The sequence below is a fragment of the Biomphalaria glabrata genome, chromosome 8, assembly GCF_947242115.1.
Source record: "Biomphalaria glabrata chromosome 8, xgBioGlab47.1, whole genome shotgun sequence".
Classification (NCBI taxonomy): Eukaryota; Metazoa; Mollusca; class Gastropoda; family Planorbidae; genus Biomphalaria; species Biomphalaria glabrata.
This window is the reverse complement of record NC_074718.1, coordinates 204,085-222,814: the sequence shown is the minus strand read 5'-3', so window position 1 is coordinate 222,814 and position 18,730 is coordinate 204,085. Positions and strand designations below refer to the sequence as shown.

Here is an 18,730-nt window from a genome sequence, read left to right as displayed (position 1 = left end):
CAGACTTGAATAAATCCACCATTATGAAACTGCCAATCATACCTGCTTAAGCACAATTTAAGTTCCCTCAGACTGACTTTATTAAAGCTAATCTTGAGATAAAAAAAAACTTGATCATTTAGCTTTAAAAAAAATAATAACATGCTTCTCTTCAGGTTAAGAAATTAATATCTGATTAATAGTTAATGAATGTCAGGGTAGGTTATGTTGACAGTACAGTGTGAATACTCAAGATCAAATAGCTCTTAGACCTGAGTGGAGTTATGTTTTGAAATTTCATACCTACATCATAATGAGAAAGTAATGTTCTCATTTCACCAATTAAATATTTGAACCACAAAGCAAGGAATCTTTAAATGCAGACAAATATCAAGTAATTTTTGTGATTTATTTTACAAAAAGGAATGATACATCTTCATTTTCATTTCTTAGTTGTAAAACATGTAAAGAGATTTAAGTTAATTTGAAACATGAGAGTTTTGATACCTGCTGCTGAAAAACCTCTTTACCTATCCCTTAGTCTGTTGGACCATTGGGGCACCATGCAAGATTTGTTTACCATCTTTCTCCATTCCACTAGTCTTTTACCTTAGTTAGAACCTCTTTCAATGGCAGGCCCATCTATTCTTTTATGTACTTTATCTTTCCATCACTTTCTTTCTGCCTCTTCTTCTTTTTCCTGGTACTGTTCCCTGAAGGAAGGTCTTAGCGAGCCTCGAAGACTTTGTAATATAGCCATAGATTTTTAGCTCAAGTTTTTTTTTATGATAGCAGGTCATCATGGGGTCTAATCGCTGCAGTATCCCTGCCTCTAATATCTTTGTGATGCGGTTTTAAATGTGATACCTAGGATCCTTCTGTAGCAGCTCAATTCCATTGCTAGGATCCTCCTCTCTAGCTCTGCAGTCAGTGTCCAAGACTCACAAGCATATTGTTATAAACCTGGTGGTGGAACAGATGGGGGTAGTGGTGTGTGTGTAGTCAGGCGACGCAAATCGCCCCAGTCCAGCGCAGGACGAGCGGTCAACTGTGACCAGTGACAGTACATGCTAGTTCGGCAACGACCTGTGTGTAAATATTACGCACGCAAGTCACGGCGATTGTGATCATTCTGAGTGGTCAAGAACGTTCCATCCGATTCTAGAAGGCCAGTAGAGACAGTATATAAGAGCGAGTGTGTTAGAAAGACTGGACTTCATGTTACCTCGCAATGTGACCAGTACGAGGCGAAGTTAGAAACAGTACGGTGTGTGAATTCAGGCGGAGCAAGGCTAGGTATTTGGACAGTTTGTGTAATATTGTTGCCAACTGTACAGTGTTGTATTGTATTTGAAATTAAATTGCTACTTTTACTTTGGAGCCCTGAGTTGTGAGGTTCTTTAAGTTCGTTGTGTCGTGTGGTGCAGTTTGAAGAGAGCCTGGATAGCGAGATTCGTAACAACATAAAACACTTGCAGGTAAACATTGAAAAGTAGGCATGCTGATGCCTTGGTAGTAAGGGCACCTAAATTCCCTAAGTAATGCTGCCTATAATATAGCTTTAAAAAGAAAAGGACAATGGGCATTGGTGAAATCGAAATTTTCAAAACAGGATCCTTTCTTTACATTCAGCACTAATTTTGTAAGCAGCTCAAAGGCAGATCCCTAACATTTTTTATGGGTCGAAAGTCGAGAGGCACTGAAGGGAGCACAAAGAAAGGGTCGTCCAAAGCAAAGCTGGCTGCACTAGGAAAAAAAGGCCACTCTTTGGACATCCTGCTAATAATAATAAGGCTAGTCTTCGAGTCCGAAGATCAGTGAGGAATGCAGTTATTCCCATATTTTGCCACATCCAGGCAAAGCATAACCATTGTCCGCAGGTGGTCGATTTAGATTTTCTTTTCGCCGTCTGCGTTTGTCCTCGACAGCAGATTTTCTTTTGGTTTTAAAATGTGTATCCCGCTGCCTTCGTAAGTGACCTCCAGCTGTCTCGTTCTGAGGCCGCATGCAACCAGGTGCTCTCTTCTGTCAGCCAAGGAAAGTTGACGCCTAAGCTGCTCTTTGAAGCGTTTCCGCGGGAAAAAAAATGGGGGTGGGGAGGATTTAGATCTAGTTGCGCCATACATCTAGAATCTATGTAAGAAGAATAGATCTACAGAAACTGACAAAGAAAATGAAATTCGGGATATTAAAATAAGTTTAATCTTTAAATTAAATAAAACCTATTGATGTATTGAAAAATATCCTTGGTAACTGATAATTTAGTTTAATTTCGTGGCTTTTAAAAAGAAAAAACTTTTTAAGCTTACATACAGTCAACTCATTTGTTTTGAAATCACGAATAGACCTAGTGTCCTACTCCTAGGTAGATCTAGATTCCTTTCATGATTCATTGTAAACAAAAACAGTGACATTAATATTTAGATCTAAAATAAAAGAAATGGCAACACTCAATGTTTGTCATAGAAATTCAGGGAAAATTGATAGATTTCAAATTCCCATATCAAGTCTAGATGATTCTGTTGATTCTCTTGCAATTGAGATTAGTAAACAGATTCTAACTATACGACTATAGATCACAAGGTCTGAAAGTGAAAAGGAGTACAACAAACTTTTTTTTACTTTATTGATTGGGATTTTTTTTATATTGTTTCTAAAATTTAGCAGATTTTATTCTATTTAAGCTGTGAGTTGAGTAATAATACTAATACGAGACTTTAAATTAATACAATCTTCTATTAGATAATTCCTCTTGAGTAAATTAAACCTTCATAACAATCATTAGCTACTTTGTGATGTCTGGAATTGAAACAACGTCATAGGATTTAAATCTTATATTTATTCCATACATTACTTTCGTTAAGTATATATGCACCCATTGGATACTGTTTTGCAAATCAATATTTGATGAATTTCTCTCCTGGACACATGCTTTCATGCCATTGAGAGGACTGTTTGGTTATGGGCTCTGAACTGTCCTAACAATGGACAAGGTTTGAGCCCTGCCAGCTGCCATCCCCCACTATCCTGCAGGAGATTTGGGCTAGGATGTAGTAATCTTCAATTCTGAAAGAACAATCCACACATAATTCACATATATATTACAAAAGAGCATCACCATAGTTTAATGATTTTTTTTTTGGGTGCATTTATAATAATTTGACATGATCTTCAAGAAACTTTCTCTGTTCACAGTGTCAAAGGTTTTAGTTAAGTCCACATATATTGAAATAAAGGTTACTATGAAAGATTTACATTTACACAACAGCAGACTTTATTATTTGAAACACATTAGGCAAAAAATTCACAGCCTTGACTATAGCAGTTGCCCCTTATACCAAAAAGATAAAGCTATGTTGATCTGTTGATTGGATCTCTGGGTACTTTAATAATCTCTTATGGTATAATTATGTTAAAAAATTAACAGGATCCACTTAAAACAAACAAACAATAAATCAAGGAATAACATTACACAGTAAGATCTTGAGGAAAGTTTAAGAAGTGGGAACTGGTTATCATCTTCGTTGCATTGTTGTAGTATATTTTACATTAATTTATAACTATTATTCAGGTTTTTAATCTAATCAACATTTTATATCTTAATGTAAACTGTTCAAATGTTTTTCTTTGTATTTACTGGCAAAAATTTGTATGCATAGGTTACCACACTCTCTATATACATGAAATTTAAAAAATAAATCATCAACCTACTCCTTTAAAAAAAAAAAGGGTCATCACCAAAGAATTATTTTAATGGAAAATATCTTTTTCTTTTTTTCAGGAGTGCAAAGCCCAGAAATAGACCATCATTTAGACAAATTCTCATGCACCTTGAGATTGCTTCTGCTGAATTACTTCGGTTCAGTCGGGAGGACTTTTCTGAATCTCAAGTAAGTCCTTTACTGATTGACACTATGGGTTCTGTCATTATCAACAAGAAACTCTTAAGAAATTATCTGAGGTGTTCTCATTTTCCCAATTAAAATATACAGATAAAAAACCTGCCCTTGTGCATAATGCATATATATATACATTATTATTTGAGCAAAGAGCAGATGGCTTCCTGACTTGTCATATTCTGCTAGAAAATTTGTCTTTTTATGGCATTTAACGTTTAACAGTACATATTTAATACATCATGGCCTCTTTCAGTCACAAAGCAACTATGGATCATCTCATTGAAATAAGATGAATGCCTGGGCATCAGCTGTGGTCAGAATGATATTGCTTTCCTCTCCATGCAGCTGATGTATCCAAAGGAGTGGCAAGTGCTGATACAGTTTGGTATCAGTGGTGATGCGGTTAGTCTGCAAACTGACTAATGGTTGCAGTCTCCTGATTTTTTCTCAGGGTCAACTCTCGAAACCTTTCCCATGATTCGGTATAGCTGCAAGGCAGCAGAGGTTTCAATTCAGAAGTTTCCTTCTCCTAGGTGGGTACAAAGAATTGATATTACTCTAGTATCAGCATCTTGGTTTGTCATCAGAAGTTGGCTTTGTACTTAATGTAGCTGTGTGATAGCAATGCTAGAGCCAGAAGTGAACTTGTGCTTTGAATGATTAAAAAAACTTTTTTCAACCAATGCAAAGCTTCTAAGCTTTCTTCATACAAAAAAAGAGACAGCCTCTTATTTTCTAGCCTTCTTTTACACTCTGAGAGAGAAAAGCTTTTACACTGCAAGTATCCCTGCTGCTATATGGTAGTAATGGTGACCTTCTTTCAGACTCTATTCAAACTTCTTATTCTGACCATGAATGGCGTTGAAATAATTTGACCTAATGCGAAAAAAAGCAAATTTAACTCCTTTCTGTTCCAGCTCTGGCTTATCTTCTAATGTCATTAGTTCTTAAAGTGAACCAATTCCTATCTAAATATTTTTTCATTATTTCTTTTTTTTTTCTACTATATATATATTAAAAAATATAAGAAAATATTTAAACCTTTTTTTGCTTAGGAAATTTGGAGGAAAGAGATTCGTGAAAATTTCCAAAAAATGAAAGCTGAAGGTTCCAACTTACTGCAGCTAGAAGAAGAGCTTATAAAAAGAAGAAAAGAAGGGTTAAGGTATTTTGTATGGAGAGTATTTGTTTTTTTTTCTTTCTCATGAAATTAAGATCATTTATTTATGCAACTGTATTTTTTTTTTTCATTTGACTTTTAAGTACTTTGTTTTATTTTTAAGTAAGACATAATAAGCTTGACAATTATATTTTTAATTATCTCATGCCCTGACTTGTATCTATATAGACTTTGACTAAACATATAGTAAATTTGGATATTTCCATTATTTGTTGCTATGAAGTGTTAACTATTATGTTTCAATATGTTAATTATTTTGTTTAGACATGCTCAAGATGTCAGAGAGCATTATGAAAGCAAGTTGGAGCGTGCTAACAATTTATATATGGAATTAACAGCTTGTATGCTGCAACTGGAAAAGAGAGAACAGGAGCTCATCAAGTAAGGACATGTTCTTTGGTGTTAATGTTAGTCATGCTTTACAATGTTTTAGGGGTGCTTTTCTCACGAAGCAGGACATTTTGGCGCAGCTGTTTTGGCCCCGCCGTTTTGGCGCGAAGGTCGTTTTGGCGCGAGCTGTTTTGGTGACGGGACGTTTTGGCGCGAAATACATTATGTACGTTTATTGTATTATTTCTTTTAAAAGAATTATTCATATCTATGTTTTGCATGAATGTTTGTGTTAAGACATATTTTTCACGTACTAAATGTAAATGTGTGTTTGTTTTTCACATCATTTTCTTTAATAAACATTTTGGCTTGTGTATGTGTGTTTATTAAGAGGCACACTTTTACTTTCAAAAAGTTTTTTAAGATAATACTTTAAAATTAAAAAGAAAAATAAAAAACAAAATGAAACGATGATAGACTAAAAATTAATGCAATTATTTGTTTACATTAACATTTGTTTATTTAATGACTGTAAGGTATCTCCAGCCATACATGCCAAACACTTGCTAATAATAAGTAAAAATATAATACATGTACCATGTTTCTCAAAATACTTTAATTTAAGTATACATAGACACCATGGTTATTTGCCTAAGTCGCTGGAATTGGTTTTACGCATGAGAGAGGGGAGGGGTGGAGGAAAGAGTATATACAAGGAGTGAAATGTGAGCAGAAGAGAGGGGGCGGGATAGGTGTCACATGTAATGACCATTCCCAATGAGATGATCGCCAGACGCATGACGCCAACGACCAGTGCTCGGTGCTGGTCTTGTCTTCATTTGTGTCAATGCGAGATGTGTCACCCAAATCACCCCTACCCAATTTCTCAAAATATATCTTTTCAAAGTATCTTAGTGTCGTGAATTTGTTTCTATCTATTGTCGCCCAAAGTGTTTGTTTATATTTGTGGATTCACGTTAGAGTTTGTACTGACCATTTGTACTGACCACATTCCGTGTCTTGATCTTTACTATGTGTGGAGCTATTGTTGTCATTCAGCGTAATAGAGTTTTAGATGTTAACATGGTTTTTGTTATATTAAAGTGTGACACTTAGCTAGTTCGTATATTACACAAATGTCTAATAAAAAAAAATCTTTTGGAATGAACACCAAAAATTTCATCTAGTGCGATTAGCAGAACTCACATATAGCATGTCATTACCATTCAGGAATCTGACTTATTATAGACCTATATTCATGAAATAAACAAAACCTTTATAATTAAAAAAAAAACAATTCGCTGAACGGTGTTAGAATTCATACTATACATACAATATTATGGTAGAGTGAAATAAACATTGTTATAAAAGCTACGTTCTTATTAAATTATCGTCAAATGATATCTCGCGCCAAAACGGCGCTGGCCAAAACGTCCCGTCGCCAAAACGGCGTCGCCAAAACATCACGTACCGTTTTCTCAACATGTGGGTCATATCACAAAAGGACTCGCTGACAAGGACTTGACTTATTCCTGTGCACTCCCAGGGGAGCATAGGGCTGCAATCACACCTCTCCACCAAACTCTGTTCTGAGCAGCTTTCTTCACCTATCATTCAAGTACCCTCAACTTCACTGATGCCTGACCTCTTCCAGGTTTGCATGGGTCTGCCCACTTTCCTCTTTCCTTGCGGATTCCAATCAAGTGTCTACCTTGCAACATCAGTAGCTGGTTTTCGCAAGGTGTGTCCTATCCAGCTCCACTTTGGCTTTGTGATGTGATGTCTTGGGCTATGGGCTTTAGTCTAATTCTCTCCCACAAATTGCTGACAAGGAGCAGTCACATATCTGGTCCCTTTTTTTTTTTTAAATTTTTTAAAACTTTCTTATGGCAGTATTAATAAAATTACTTTATATTGTACAATTAAATTTTACTAAGATTATATATCAGTTATATTTATTTATATTATATTTATGTTAATTTTTGTTGTAAATGTTCTTTTTCAACGGATACACATTTAGATACAAGTAAAGTAATTTTAATGTTGCGTATACTACCACTTTGGAAAGCCTTACTATTTTACTATTGATATAGATGTTTTGTATGAACCACAGCATAAGCACAGAATATTCTATTATAGATGTATCTAAATAAGTGTTTCCCAAATATTGGAATATAAATATTGCACATTGGAAAAAAAAATTAGCTGAATATTTATCTTATTTTTAAGGTAGAATATTCCTTACATGTAAAATATATAATATGTAAAACACTTTCTGTTTTGTATTAGAATTTATGCTAAGATAAACTGTTATTATAATTAACCCATTAGCTCCTTCTGCAATCTGAAACATTTTCTCCTGTCATTGTTGTCGTAAACTGTTGTAGAACGTTTCTAAAATCCCCTTTTTCAATATAGGCCTACTTGTTTTAAACTTTTTTAAATAGAAGATTTCTCCTAGTCTCATTGCAAGCATGACTATAAATCATTGTGAAGATTATTGATTCTATTTTTAGTAAAATCTGGAAGATTTTTATTGTTTAAATAATTTTTCAAATGAAATGGCCCATAAACCCCAGTGTATAAGCCCCCACCTGAGAAAATTAGTATTTTTGAAGCTTTTTTATATTCTAAAGGTATTAAAAGTATATTTTTTTTTAAACTAAACATATTGTTCTATTTTTCAAAGTTGTTTGTTTATTTAGTATTAGATCTTAAGTTTGATTATTTTTTCAAAATATCTATTTTTTAGGATTTTTTAAATTCAGGTTATCCCTCTTTGCTTAGGGGCTTGAAAGGTTTTTTTTCTAGCGGAAATAGAAGCTATTGGGTTAAAATATGAAAAAAAAAAATGACTACATGATTTTGGGTTCTTGAAGTGCATATCTTATTTAAATCAGGACCAGTATTGGTAAGTTCAATGCTAAAAATGAATTTTGAACCCAACAAGATTGATTTAAAGTTATATAAAATAATTTTGGATCATTTTCAGCTCTTCATTCATTCATTATTATTTTTTTTTTGAGACTATCTCTTGTTACTTATGCATGATGTTGATATTTTCTGTATGATTATTTTGTATCATGGCGAACATTCAATTTTAATCATGAAATTTTTTTTTTATCAGACGAGAACAACTGACTTTGTACAATAAACATAGAAAGAGTATCGTTCGACCAATCATAAAAGCTCAAGAAAAGTTAGATCGACTTGGTAAAAAACGTACACATAGGTCAGGGTCTGAAGTCACAACGTAAGTAAATTTTCTTGTTGTGTGAGTGTATCTTTATATCCACAATCTATAGCTCACACTCCACTATCATACTGCAAGGGATCCTTGGCCATGTAGATATAAAGCATAAAGAGAAATGAAAAGATAGAATTTAGGTATAGAATGAAATAAAGAGACAGACTTAAAGGCAAAAAGGGAAATGACAAGGCACAATATTACAGAGGGAAATGACAAGGTAGACCTAATATCAAAGTAAGGGTCATTAATTGAGGAACTGGAAAGACTTGTAATCTATAACACTGTTAAGTAAATATTAACTAGCAATCATAAAGAATATCTTCACCAAATGGTATTAAGATGCACAGGCTGAGTTTTGTATAGATAAATGACCTGCCATTAGACCTATAAATGTTTGACCCTAAATTTGTATATGTCACAATATGAAAATGGTATTCAGGAAAAGAAAAAAAGAACTTAATTTTAGAATATATATGTGGTTTTTATAAGATGAATAACAAGAGATGGAGATGAGATAATAAAAATAAAGACTTTTTATTTCTCTTCTGACTTTAGGCCCGACTCTATGAAAAACACAGAAGGGAGCATGACAACTAGCTCTGAGCTGGTACCTGCGTCTCCTACAAAAATGCATGCCAGGAAGTCTCGTCATCGTCGGAATAACAGCAGAGGGTCTATGAAAGACATTACCTCTGCTCAAATCTCAATCTACATATGAAGCATCACTGGACACCCAAACATCAGACAAACTTAACCCTGCTGGGCTTCATCCTACTGACCATGCACCCTATACTGGGACATTTAAATTTTTTGGACCTGCCACTGCAATCAGGGAGTATCAAAGTGAAGATGAAGCTGATGGCCAAGAGACCAGGTTAACTCATATGGAAAACATTAAGAAACGTCAGGAGTGTTGTTGCAGAAACTCTTCCACCTCTGCCACCAGGCACTCACCAATCTCAAAACACTCACCTGTAAGTAAACACTTACCAGCATCAAAACAGAACTCTTCATCCTATCAAGACAATAACATTAATGATGTCTGCTTTGGCTGTGATGGTGGTTGCAGTGATGCTACTTGTAGCAGCAAACGCTCATCCCAGGTCAGTGCAGATGTGGAGAGCACATGTGACCTATCCCCTCTGCCCAGCCCAAAACAGAACTTGGAAACTATGAGTGAAAAATCCTCTCTGGATATTGACCTCTAATCCCGACCTGAAACTGGGTCAGGTTCATGTTCTTGTTCACCAGTTACCTCCCCTGCTGACATACTGGAGGATCAATCAAATCTGGTGCAAGAAAAAGACTCAAATGAAAATTTAAATTACCCAATCAATAGCTCAGCCACTGAAAGTTGTCATTTAACATCTGGTCAACTTGAGGAATCTCTCCAAGACAGTCCTACTACCAACTCTAACAACATCCACAGTCTGTGCAACAATACAAATTTCAATAATCAACTTCTGGCTGTCAACTCTGGCTTTAAATGTGTACATAGCAGTCAGGATATGAGGGGACAGAAGAATAGAAGCCCCTCCAGAAGGATTCGTGAATCTGATTTGATGGAGGGAAGGAGTTATAAAAACATTAGAGGATACAATACGCTAGGAAATTTAGAGACCAACTGTTTCCAAAGGGGAATAGAAAAAAGAAATGAGTCACCAGAGAAGACCAATGCTCCGAAGAAGTTTAGAAATACAAAGGTTAGTATAGTAAAATATTGTATCAATGTTAAATGACCATTTTTGTTGTGTAGTTGTGTAGGTCTTATCTACACTGATCTTAGTAAAATCCTGACTTCCCTGTTACTTTCATCCACACTGTGTCAGTGGTAGTCTTCCAAAGTTGTAGTTTGATCATGACTCAAGTATTTATTCCACACAGTGTCAGCGGTGATAATCCCCATCTTGATAATAAAAAACATAACCATATAAATTTCATTGCACCAAAGGTTAAACACCAGTCCACTAATCAGGACTGAAATGCCAAAGTGTTCTTGTATCACATAGAATAATCATTTAATTGGTTCCAGGTCACTTCATCCCCTGGTCACTTCATCCCATGGTCATTTCATCCGCTAGTCATTTCATTCTCTAATCCATCAAATTATAATTGTAAAAAGTATGAAATTAACAATATTTCATATATTTATTTTTATTATTACACATTATAATATAATAATTATAATAAGTATAATAATAATAAATATAATAATTACACATTAATAAATAAGAATAAAATATAATGTCAATGTAAAAATTGTTTTTGCTTTTTAATTGAAATCAAAAAGATAGGCTATTGATAGTAGGTACAGAAGAAGATCTTTTGATTCCTATTACTGTACATTGTTCTTAATTTCTCGGCCAGTGTTGCATATGTCTTGAAGTCAGCATTTATTAGAATAAATAAAATGTTATATATTAGGGTTTGAAATGACACGCACATATTTAAGAAAAAAAGTTTGACAATGAAAGATAAAGTGAAAGATGGCAGTCAGGTGATACTTTATCTGCGATATGGTCATAAGTATTCTAACTATTCTCATCTCTCAAAAGATTTACACTACTTCCACCACAACTTGGCCTTTGATGATAATTTATGAGAGCAGAGTGGCATGATCATAATTATTCAAATTGTACTTCTATTTCTAAAAAGATTTTCCCCACTTCCACCATGCCTTGGCCTTTTGTCATTACATCACGCAATATGCACAGGATAATATTGACATCCCTACAACAAACAGAAACTATATAACTAAATACAAACCCTACATTACAATATATAGGGGGAACACTATAAACACTATAATAACATGTTCAAAACATTAAAAAAAATATTCTAAATAAGAATATTTATATATTATATGAAATGAGTGCTTAAAGGCGAACCCTTAACAACAAAATTATACAATGACTAAAAACATTTTTAATTGAGAATGATCTGACCAAAGTGACAGGATGAAATAACCAGTCACAGTGTAATTGGACCAGCCAGTTATTAGCACCAAAATGATCATTTCCTGGTGCGGTCAGATTAAACAGACTCAAGTCTGTAAGGTTATACAGCCTCATATGAATTTTAATCTTCAGCCTATATAGTTTGTTAGTGGGATACTTAAAAAATCACAGATGATAGATTTGTATGTTTGTATCATTTTTCTTATTTCATCTGGTTTGTAAAAAACAACACTTGAAATAAAAAAAACTGAAGGTGAAAATGCTCCTCATGAGTTATGAAAATATGAAATCAAGATTAATTTGTTAAATTTTAAATCCATGTCTTTTCAATTGTAGCAAGGATATCAAGGCAAATTATTGCAAATGTATGTAGGCTTTGCCCCTTCCCCCCCCCCCCCCACCACCACCACCCACCAAACAAGAGGAGAAGCAGTCTTTATAAGACATGTATCTAGAAACTTTCATTTGAACATGACAAATCTAAACGATTACATACTTCCTTTGAATAATTATTGTATTTGCAATGTATGCAAATTTACTTTCTTCCTCTATGGGGGACATTGCCTGCCAAACTCCAGTTGGTAACTTTTGGGAGTTTACCCTCTTGAATGTTTTGAAAAGAGCTAACATTGTGAAACATCTTACAGTCGCTGGCCTCTGCAGGCTAACTGGTGATATGCTAGTGGTTGTTTGGGGAAAACAATGAGCTGTGGTTCTTGCATGCTTGTCTGGTTTAAGGGCTGTGTTTGTCAGAATTTAGAGCTACTGCTGGAGTTGATCTGCTGCCTGTTCTGAAGACTTTTGAAGGGTCGAGCCTTTCTCATATGTGTTGGTTCCAAACTGGTGGTATCAAAAAGGATCTCTTGCCCCCCTTCACTTTTGTGGATTAAACCCTAAAGATGATGCTTCCTTCCACCTCACAATTATTTGGCTATGTGAGAAAAATTGTCAGAAATGAAACATTCTATATTTTCTTGCCAAATGTTTTAGTGTTCAATGTACAGTGGATATGAAATAATAATAATAATCTTTGTTATCTGTAAAGACACTTGTCTTACAATTTGTGCATTACTTCAAACAAAACATTATAACTATAGAAAACCAAAATGTACATTCACACCAGACTCACTCATAATTTACCTGTGAAAAGTTTATATCAGATAGTTTCTGTGAAGTAAGTTTTCATTCACATAATACTTTGTTCTAGTTATCATCATTCATTATTTTTATAAGCTCTAGCTTGGGATTGCACTAGACAAATTGTTAACAATCTGGGCCAACTTAGGAAATGTTTTGACCACTTTCTGAGCCAGGAAATTATTTGATGAAATATTTTTAAAATCTTTAACATAATTTAGATAAATTATAAGTCTTGGGTTGATTTTGTTTTATATGTTTTCTTCAGAAATTTAGCATATTACCTCCTAGTTCAAACATCCTGCAGGATGACAGGTTTGAACCCAGGGCTATTGTAATGACAGCCAAAGCACAGACCACACTGCTAAGAAGCCATACTTACTTAGTAGTCAGTTCTTCTCATTAGATAAAATCTGTGAAGAAAACTGAGATTTTAGGTTTAAAGACAAATTTAGATTAGGTTTAAAGACAAATGTTAAAAAAATAAGTTCATCCACAGTGCATTCATTGATTATAACTTCAAACTAAATGACAACTGTATGTTTTGATCACACCATTTTGAACTGAAATGGCCTGGAACATATACTGCATATTTTTCCTCAAGTAAAAGCACATGTTAAAATGTGAAAGGTTGGGGTATACTAACTTGTGCCATCTCTACTTCTCTTTCATGAAAACTTTCCTTAAAGAGATGTACAGCTATGTCTGTTGTAGCATACTGCTCAAAAGAAAATAGAAGAAATGTGGGGAAAAGAAGGAAAACATTCATGCAGCTAATTAGAGAGTTTAAAAGCAAACACTGCCTCGGGTTATAGAAAAGAAAATTAAGAGGGCTAAAGTATAGGTGGGGGGCATGGTGGCAGAGTGAGTGTTTCGCTTCTAAACAGAAGACAGTTGGTCACTTCACACACTTGTTAACCATCTGTCATAGAAACAAGGTGACCTTTATATCATCTGCCCCAGCATGGTTCAAGGTGACTGCCAAGGGCCTTGTGGTTTTAGGGGCCTAACACCTCCAAGGTTTATCTATTGCATGAAAGACGCGCATCTAGTAGAACAAAATCATTTGAAAAAAAAAAATCTTCAATTTCTATAGCGCTGTTAACACACATAATGTAGGCTCAAGGTGTTGTGATAACATGGCTTAAAGAAAAAAGTTAAAATGACAAACCAATTTTTTAAAAGGTTTGAGCAGACAAGTCAAAATGTTCTTTTTGAGTGTAATGAAGCATGTTGCTTGTCTAAGGTCAATGCTTGCATGCACTGAAAAAAAAACCCTCAACTTTTGAGGAAGAAACTTGGCAAAACTAGAAGTGTTTAGCCCAAAGCAAGGCTCTTAGAGGGTCACATGGAGTGATCAGTTCACTAAGGTACAAGAGCATATCTTTGTTCTAAATGCAAAAATGACAAAGTATGGCCACCCTGTAGTTGATCTTGTACTCACAGAAAGCCAATGAAGTGTATGCTAGAGTCTACAGAATCTCATGTTGTTTTGTTTCTGAATTCACTGCAGCTTATCAGTTTTACATGCTGACATTGCATTTTATTAGTTAAGCCAGAAGAGTATGAATGCCAAAGCAAGTTTTTTTGTTGACACACTTGTCAAATATGGTAGAATCTTGCCTAATATGTGCAGCTGCAGACAGAGAGGCCTACAGATACAGTTGATTCAAGAAAACTCTAAGATTGCGAACTACATGTTATGCAGATTCAATAGTGGATATTTAATCACATCTGTCTCTTCTGCCAGTCAATTCATGTGTATTTTTTTTTTCATTATCTGCCTCATCAGCAGCAGGGTGGGGGAGGTTAACACACTTGTTAACCATATGTCATAATGTATGAGCTGCTGTCTCTGTAAACTTGGAAAAATTTAAGTAATTTTGCAGTCAAATAGATGTGTATAAAAAGTATGAATAATGTCAAATATTTTTTATTATTCACTATTAGCTCTAAGTAACTCTAATTCTGCTTCACTTAGTAACTATATTTTTATTTCATTTTAGAAATGTGATACAGAAACTAGTTCAAGTTCTGATGAATGCTCTGACATGACTGTCTCATCAACTATACACAAAACCAGATCTCTAGAAACTAGTACGCACTGGTAGTAGTTTTTCTCTTAGTTCTATTTCCTCCAGACAGAAGTCATCAGTTCTATCACTTACAATTAGTCTGTTCAGTTGTTCAGTGAACTGTGCTAGATAAATATCATTCGGACATCGATACAGATGGTTAGACAACCATTTACAATGTTTTGTTTGGACATCCATCAAGTTGGATAGACTACCATTTACGCTGTTTCGTCATTTGTTTAAATCAAGCAGTAAACTAGTCCTGTGACGTCATGGATTCAAAATTTCACTATAACAAAATCATCTTAAAATGCAAAGACAGCATCTTTGAATTGCATTACTTGGTGAATGTAACAGTGCATCAAACCAATGTTTTCACTGCTCTTAGTCTGAGACCACCATCAATTGCACAAAAACGGATTTTCATTTATCATTGTGCACCATCTGTAGAAATGAGGACCTTTATGGAATGCATTCGTTTAAATCTGAATTGAAGTCATGTAACAATTAGGATTTTCATTCTCACTGATTGTTGATCTCAAATTTAAAAAACTTAACAATTGACGTCACCACTACAGCAAGTAAGGAGAAACAGAATTTCTATGAAAAATGTCTTAATTGTATATCTTTACACTTAAATAAATAAATTATTGCTTTATTATAGCGCTAATTTCATGCCTATGGCATCCTCATAATGCTATGGTCCCAATCTCATTCGTGATCCAGTGAGGGGGGAGGGGGTATCTGTGAGAAGGTTTTCCGTGCTGCCTTTAGGCGCTCAGTAAACACAACTATGCCTGAGTTGAGTGTCGCATCTGGAGCCCCCTTCATAGGTAGCCAAGCCAAGTTCAAGCGTACTTAGCCTCTCGACCACGCTTCCCACTTAGAATAAACTTTAATTGTATATTTTTACACTTAGAATAAGCTATTCAATTAGTTGGGCTACCATACACAAACTGTCTATCATTGCCACAGATACATCAAGACTAAAGAGTTTTGATTTCCCTACTTATGCTCATCTTCTTTTCATTGATGCGAATATATATTTTTTTGTGTGGCATGATTCTAACTATCTTATACTAATAGTAAAACTTTAAATGTTTATGTAAGCATCACCTCACCATATCCTGATTGTATTATGCTTGTCACATATAGAAAAAGTAAAATGCATTGCTATTAGGGAAAATCATATTATAATGATGGCAAATTGGTGCATTTTCTGCCAATAGAAACTTGATCTAAACTAAATAAAAGCATACACTAAATCAATGAATCAAAAGTTGTCATTTTATATCAGATTTGTCAATGGTTTATACAAGTCTAGAATAACTTTTCAAAGCTAACTCTGAGCCATCGATGCATTGTGTGGAGGAGGATGAGCAGTATTTTTTAAAACTTTATTTTTGTTGTTTTATGTCCATTCTAACAGTTCTGTGAACTCATCCTGTCTAAAACTACCAGCTGTTTCAATTGAACTAACTGCTTACTGTTTAATAGGTTTTTAAAAAAAATTACATTATTAATTATTTTGATCTAAATGAGATTTGATCAAAGGACATTAGTACCTTTAGATTCTAATTTTGAAATGTATTTAGTTAAATTCTGCTCCAAATATTAGTGATTTTCACACATTTTTCCATTTCTCTGGACCTATTTTTCTATTTCTAGTATAAATAATCAATTTGAACAAGTCTATGTGAATCTTGTGCATATGAAATTTACCTTCCAAAATCCCCCTTAACCCCCCTCCCCAGTTTTTTTATATAGTTTTATCAGGGGAGTCAATAATATTTAAACTTCAATGAGTTACCAATATCATTGTAGATCAGTTTAATAATTAGTACTGTATCCACTACAGCTGTAGTGATATAGTGATTTTGAATGGTGGTACTTCATAAGGGGATAGAGCCAATGATAGAATCATCAGATGTTTGTGAGAACATTTGGAAATAAAACTAAGTGGGCCTGTGAAGAAAGGCTTCTAAGTGTATGATGCTCATTTCCTTGCTATATATTTTAATTTATTTTTAAAGTGAATTAACTTTTGCACTAATGATTTATTTCCTTATGCTAAACTCAGTCTAGCTTCAATTCATTGTGATTGACCTATAAGTAGGCCATCTCTATAGTCACTTTCTCCACTATGTAGTTTTATTACTTCTTTCATCTTAGGGAATCCTATTCAATATGTCATTTATTAAATGGCTTCACTTCTGAAATAATTTATATGTCTGGTAATTATTAATACCAAATCTCAGAGATCAGCTCCAACAGCAGAAATTATACCATCAACAAAATTTTAATACTATTAATATTTTTAATTGTATCAAGTCTTACAACATTGGCAAGATGTTACAAATTATACATTCAACAGTGATGTGCCTGGCTGTCTGAAATTGCGTGTTTTTATCTCTCATTGCACTTTGTTTTAAAAGTTTTTGTACCAGACTCTCCAATGAGACCAATTTTTTTTATGTAGTGGAGTGGATATCTTTTTAGAAAAACACCGGCCACCCCGATATCCACGTGACCCTTCACCCTAGATGGCACCTTGTGTCCGCGCATGACAAGGCAGACCAACGTGGGCACTGTCCATTCGACCAGCATCTCGTATCGCTGTAATGTCCGTATGTTACTGGACCTAAGTCGTCTCCACTCCCTTTTGTGCTTGGTTCTACACCATGTGTTCGTATGGCTGCAGGTAATCACATTTTACTTATTCATATTAGCTTGTAAATTTAATTACCGGTAGTAGTTTATATAGAATATCACTACCGCGGTTTTTGTTCATGTTGGACTATTCTTATTTTTAGAAGCCAGCATGTAGATGAATTCATTTATTGAAATGCGTACCTGTAGTATTCTATATAGAATGTGAACTGTCCATTTTGTAAATGTATTTTTACAACAAGTGTTTAGATACTGGCTTTTAAGAAACATTGTATTTGTGAGTGTATAGATTTGTTCTATTTAATTGTTGTAGTTTTTTGTAAGGAAAGTAAAGAGCGAAACTCTTCAAACAATGTATATTAGTTTTATGTAGAACAACTAGTTGATTTATTTTTAGAGAACTACATTGTCTTTTATTTTTATAATGTTTCGGGTGTTCCATATCTCTCGTGTTTGAATAAGAGAGGTTGGTTTACACTATATGATTTTCTTTTCGTTTTTTGTTAAGATTTAGTATTTAGACTTTGATGTTGTGTGAACAACATGGTCTAACCATTTAGGCTTATTAATTATGTTTAGTTTATGTTTAGTTTATGTTTATTTGTAATTATGTTTTATGTTTGCCTTTGGCAGGTCTTTAATGTATAATAAACAGTTTTGAATCGCCCTACGAGTCGCCTTGTCCTTTAGTTTGTTCTGTGCCAAACCCACCACATTTATACACTAACTTCCTTCTATTGTCTAAAGACATTAACTGATACTTCTAAACAAAGATATTTATTTTCTCTCTTTGTTCACTTTTTTTCTCTTTCTTTACTTTTGGTATATCTTCCTTTTCTTGTTTACATTTAAGCTATGGAATGTGATATTTTTCTTTGGGTGTTTCTTTTTCTTTGATTTAGAATCATCTATTTCTGACATCAGCACAAATTTTAGGACATTCTCACCTTATGAGTATTTTATTGCTAAGCTCTTTGTTGTGTCTTAACATTTAGTGCTGAATTCACTACTTCTATAGTGATATGTCAAAGGACTTTGTTAGGCTTTACTTGTTTACAATATCAAATTAGGCAGATAAAAGTTTATTTTTGTTTTTGTTTTGTGTATTTTGATTAAGTTTTATATAATGACAATAATGACATAGTAAATTATCTAAAATAATTAAAAGAAAAAAATTAAAAAAAAATTTATCTAAAAAAAATTTAAAGACACAACAAAGAGCTTAGCAAAAAAAAAAAAAAAAAATGAAAAAA

General features: G+C 34.0%; 1 pseudogene; it reads left to right on the top strand.

Moving 5' to 3' along the window:
• The first annotated feature begins 189 nt into the window (after positions 1–189).
• Positions 190–17,222, top strand: LOC129927598 (mitogen-activated protein kinase kinase kinase 13-like; annotated as a pseudogene).
• The last annotated feature ends 1,508 nt before the right edge of the window (positions 17,223–18,730 follow it).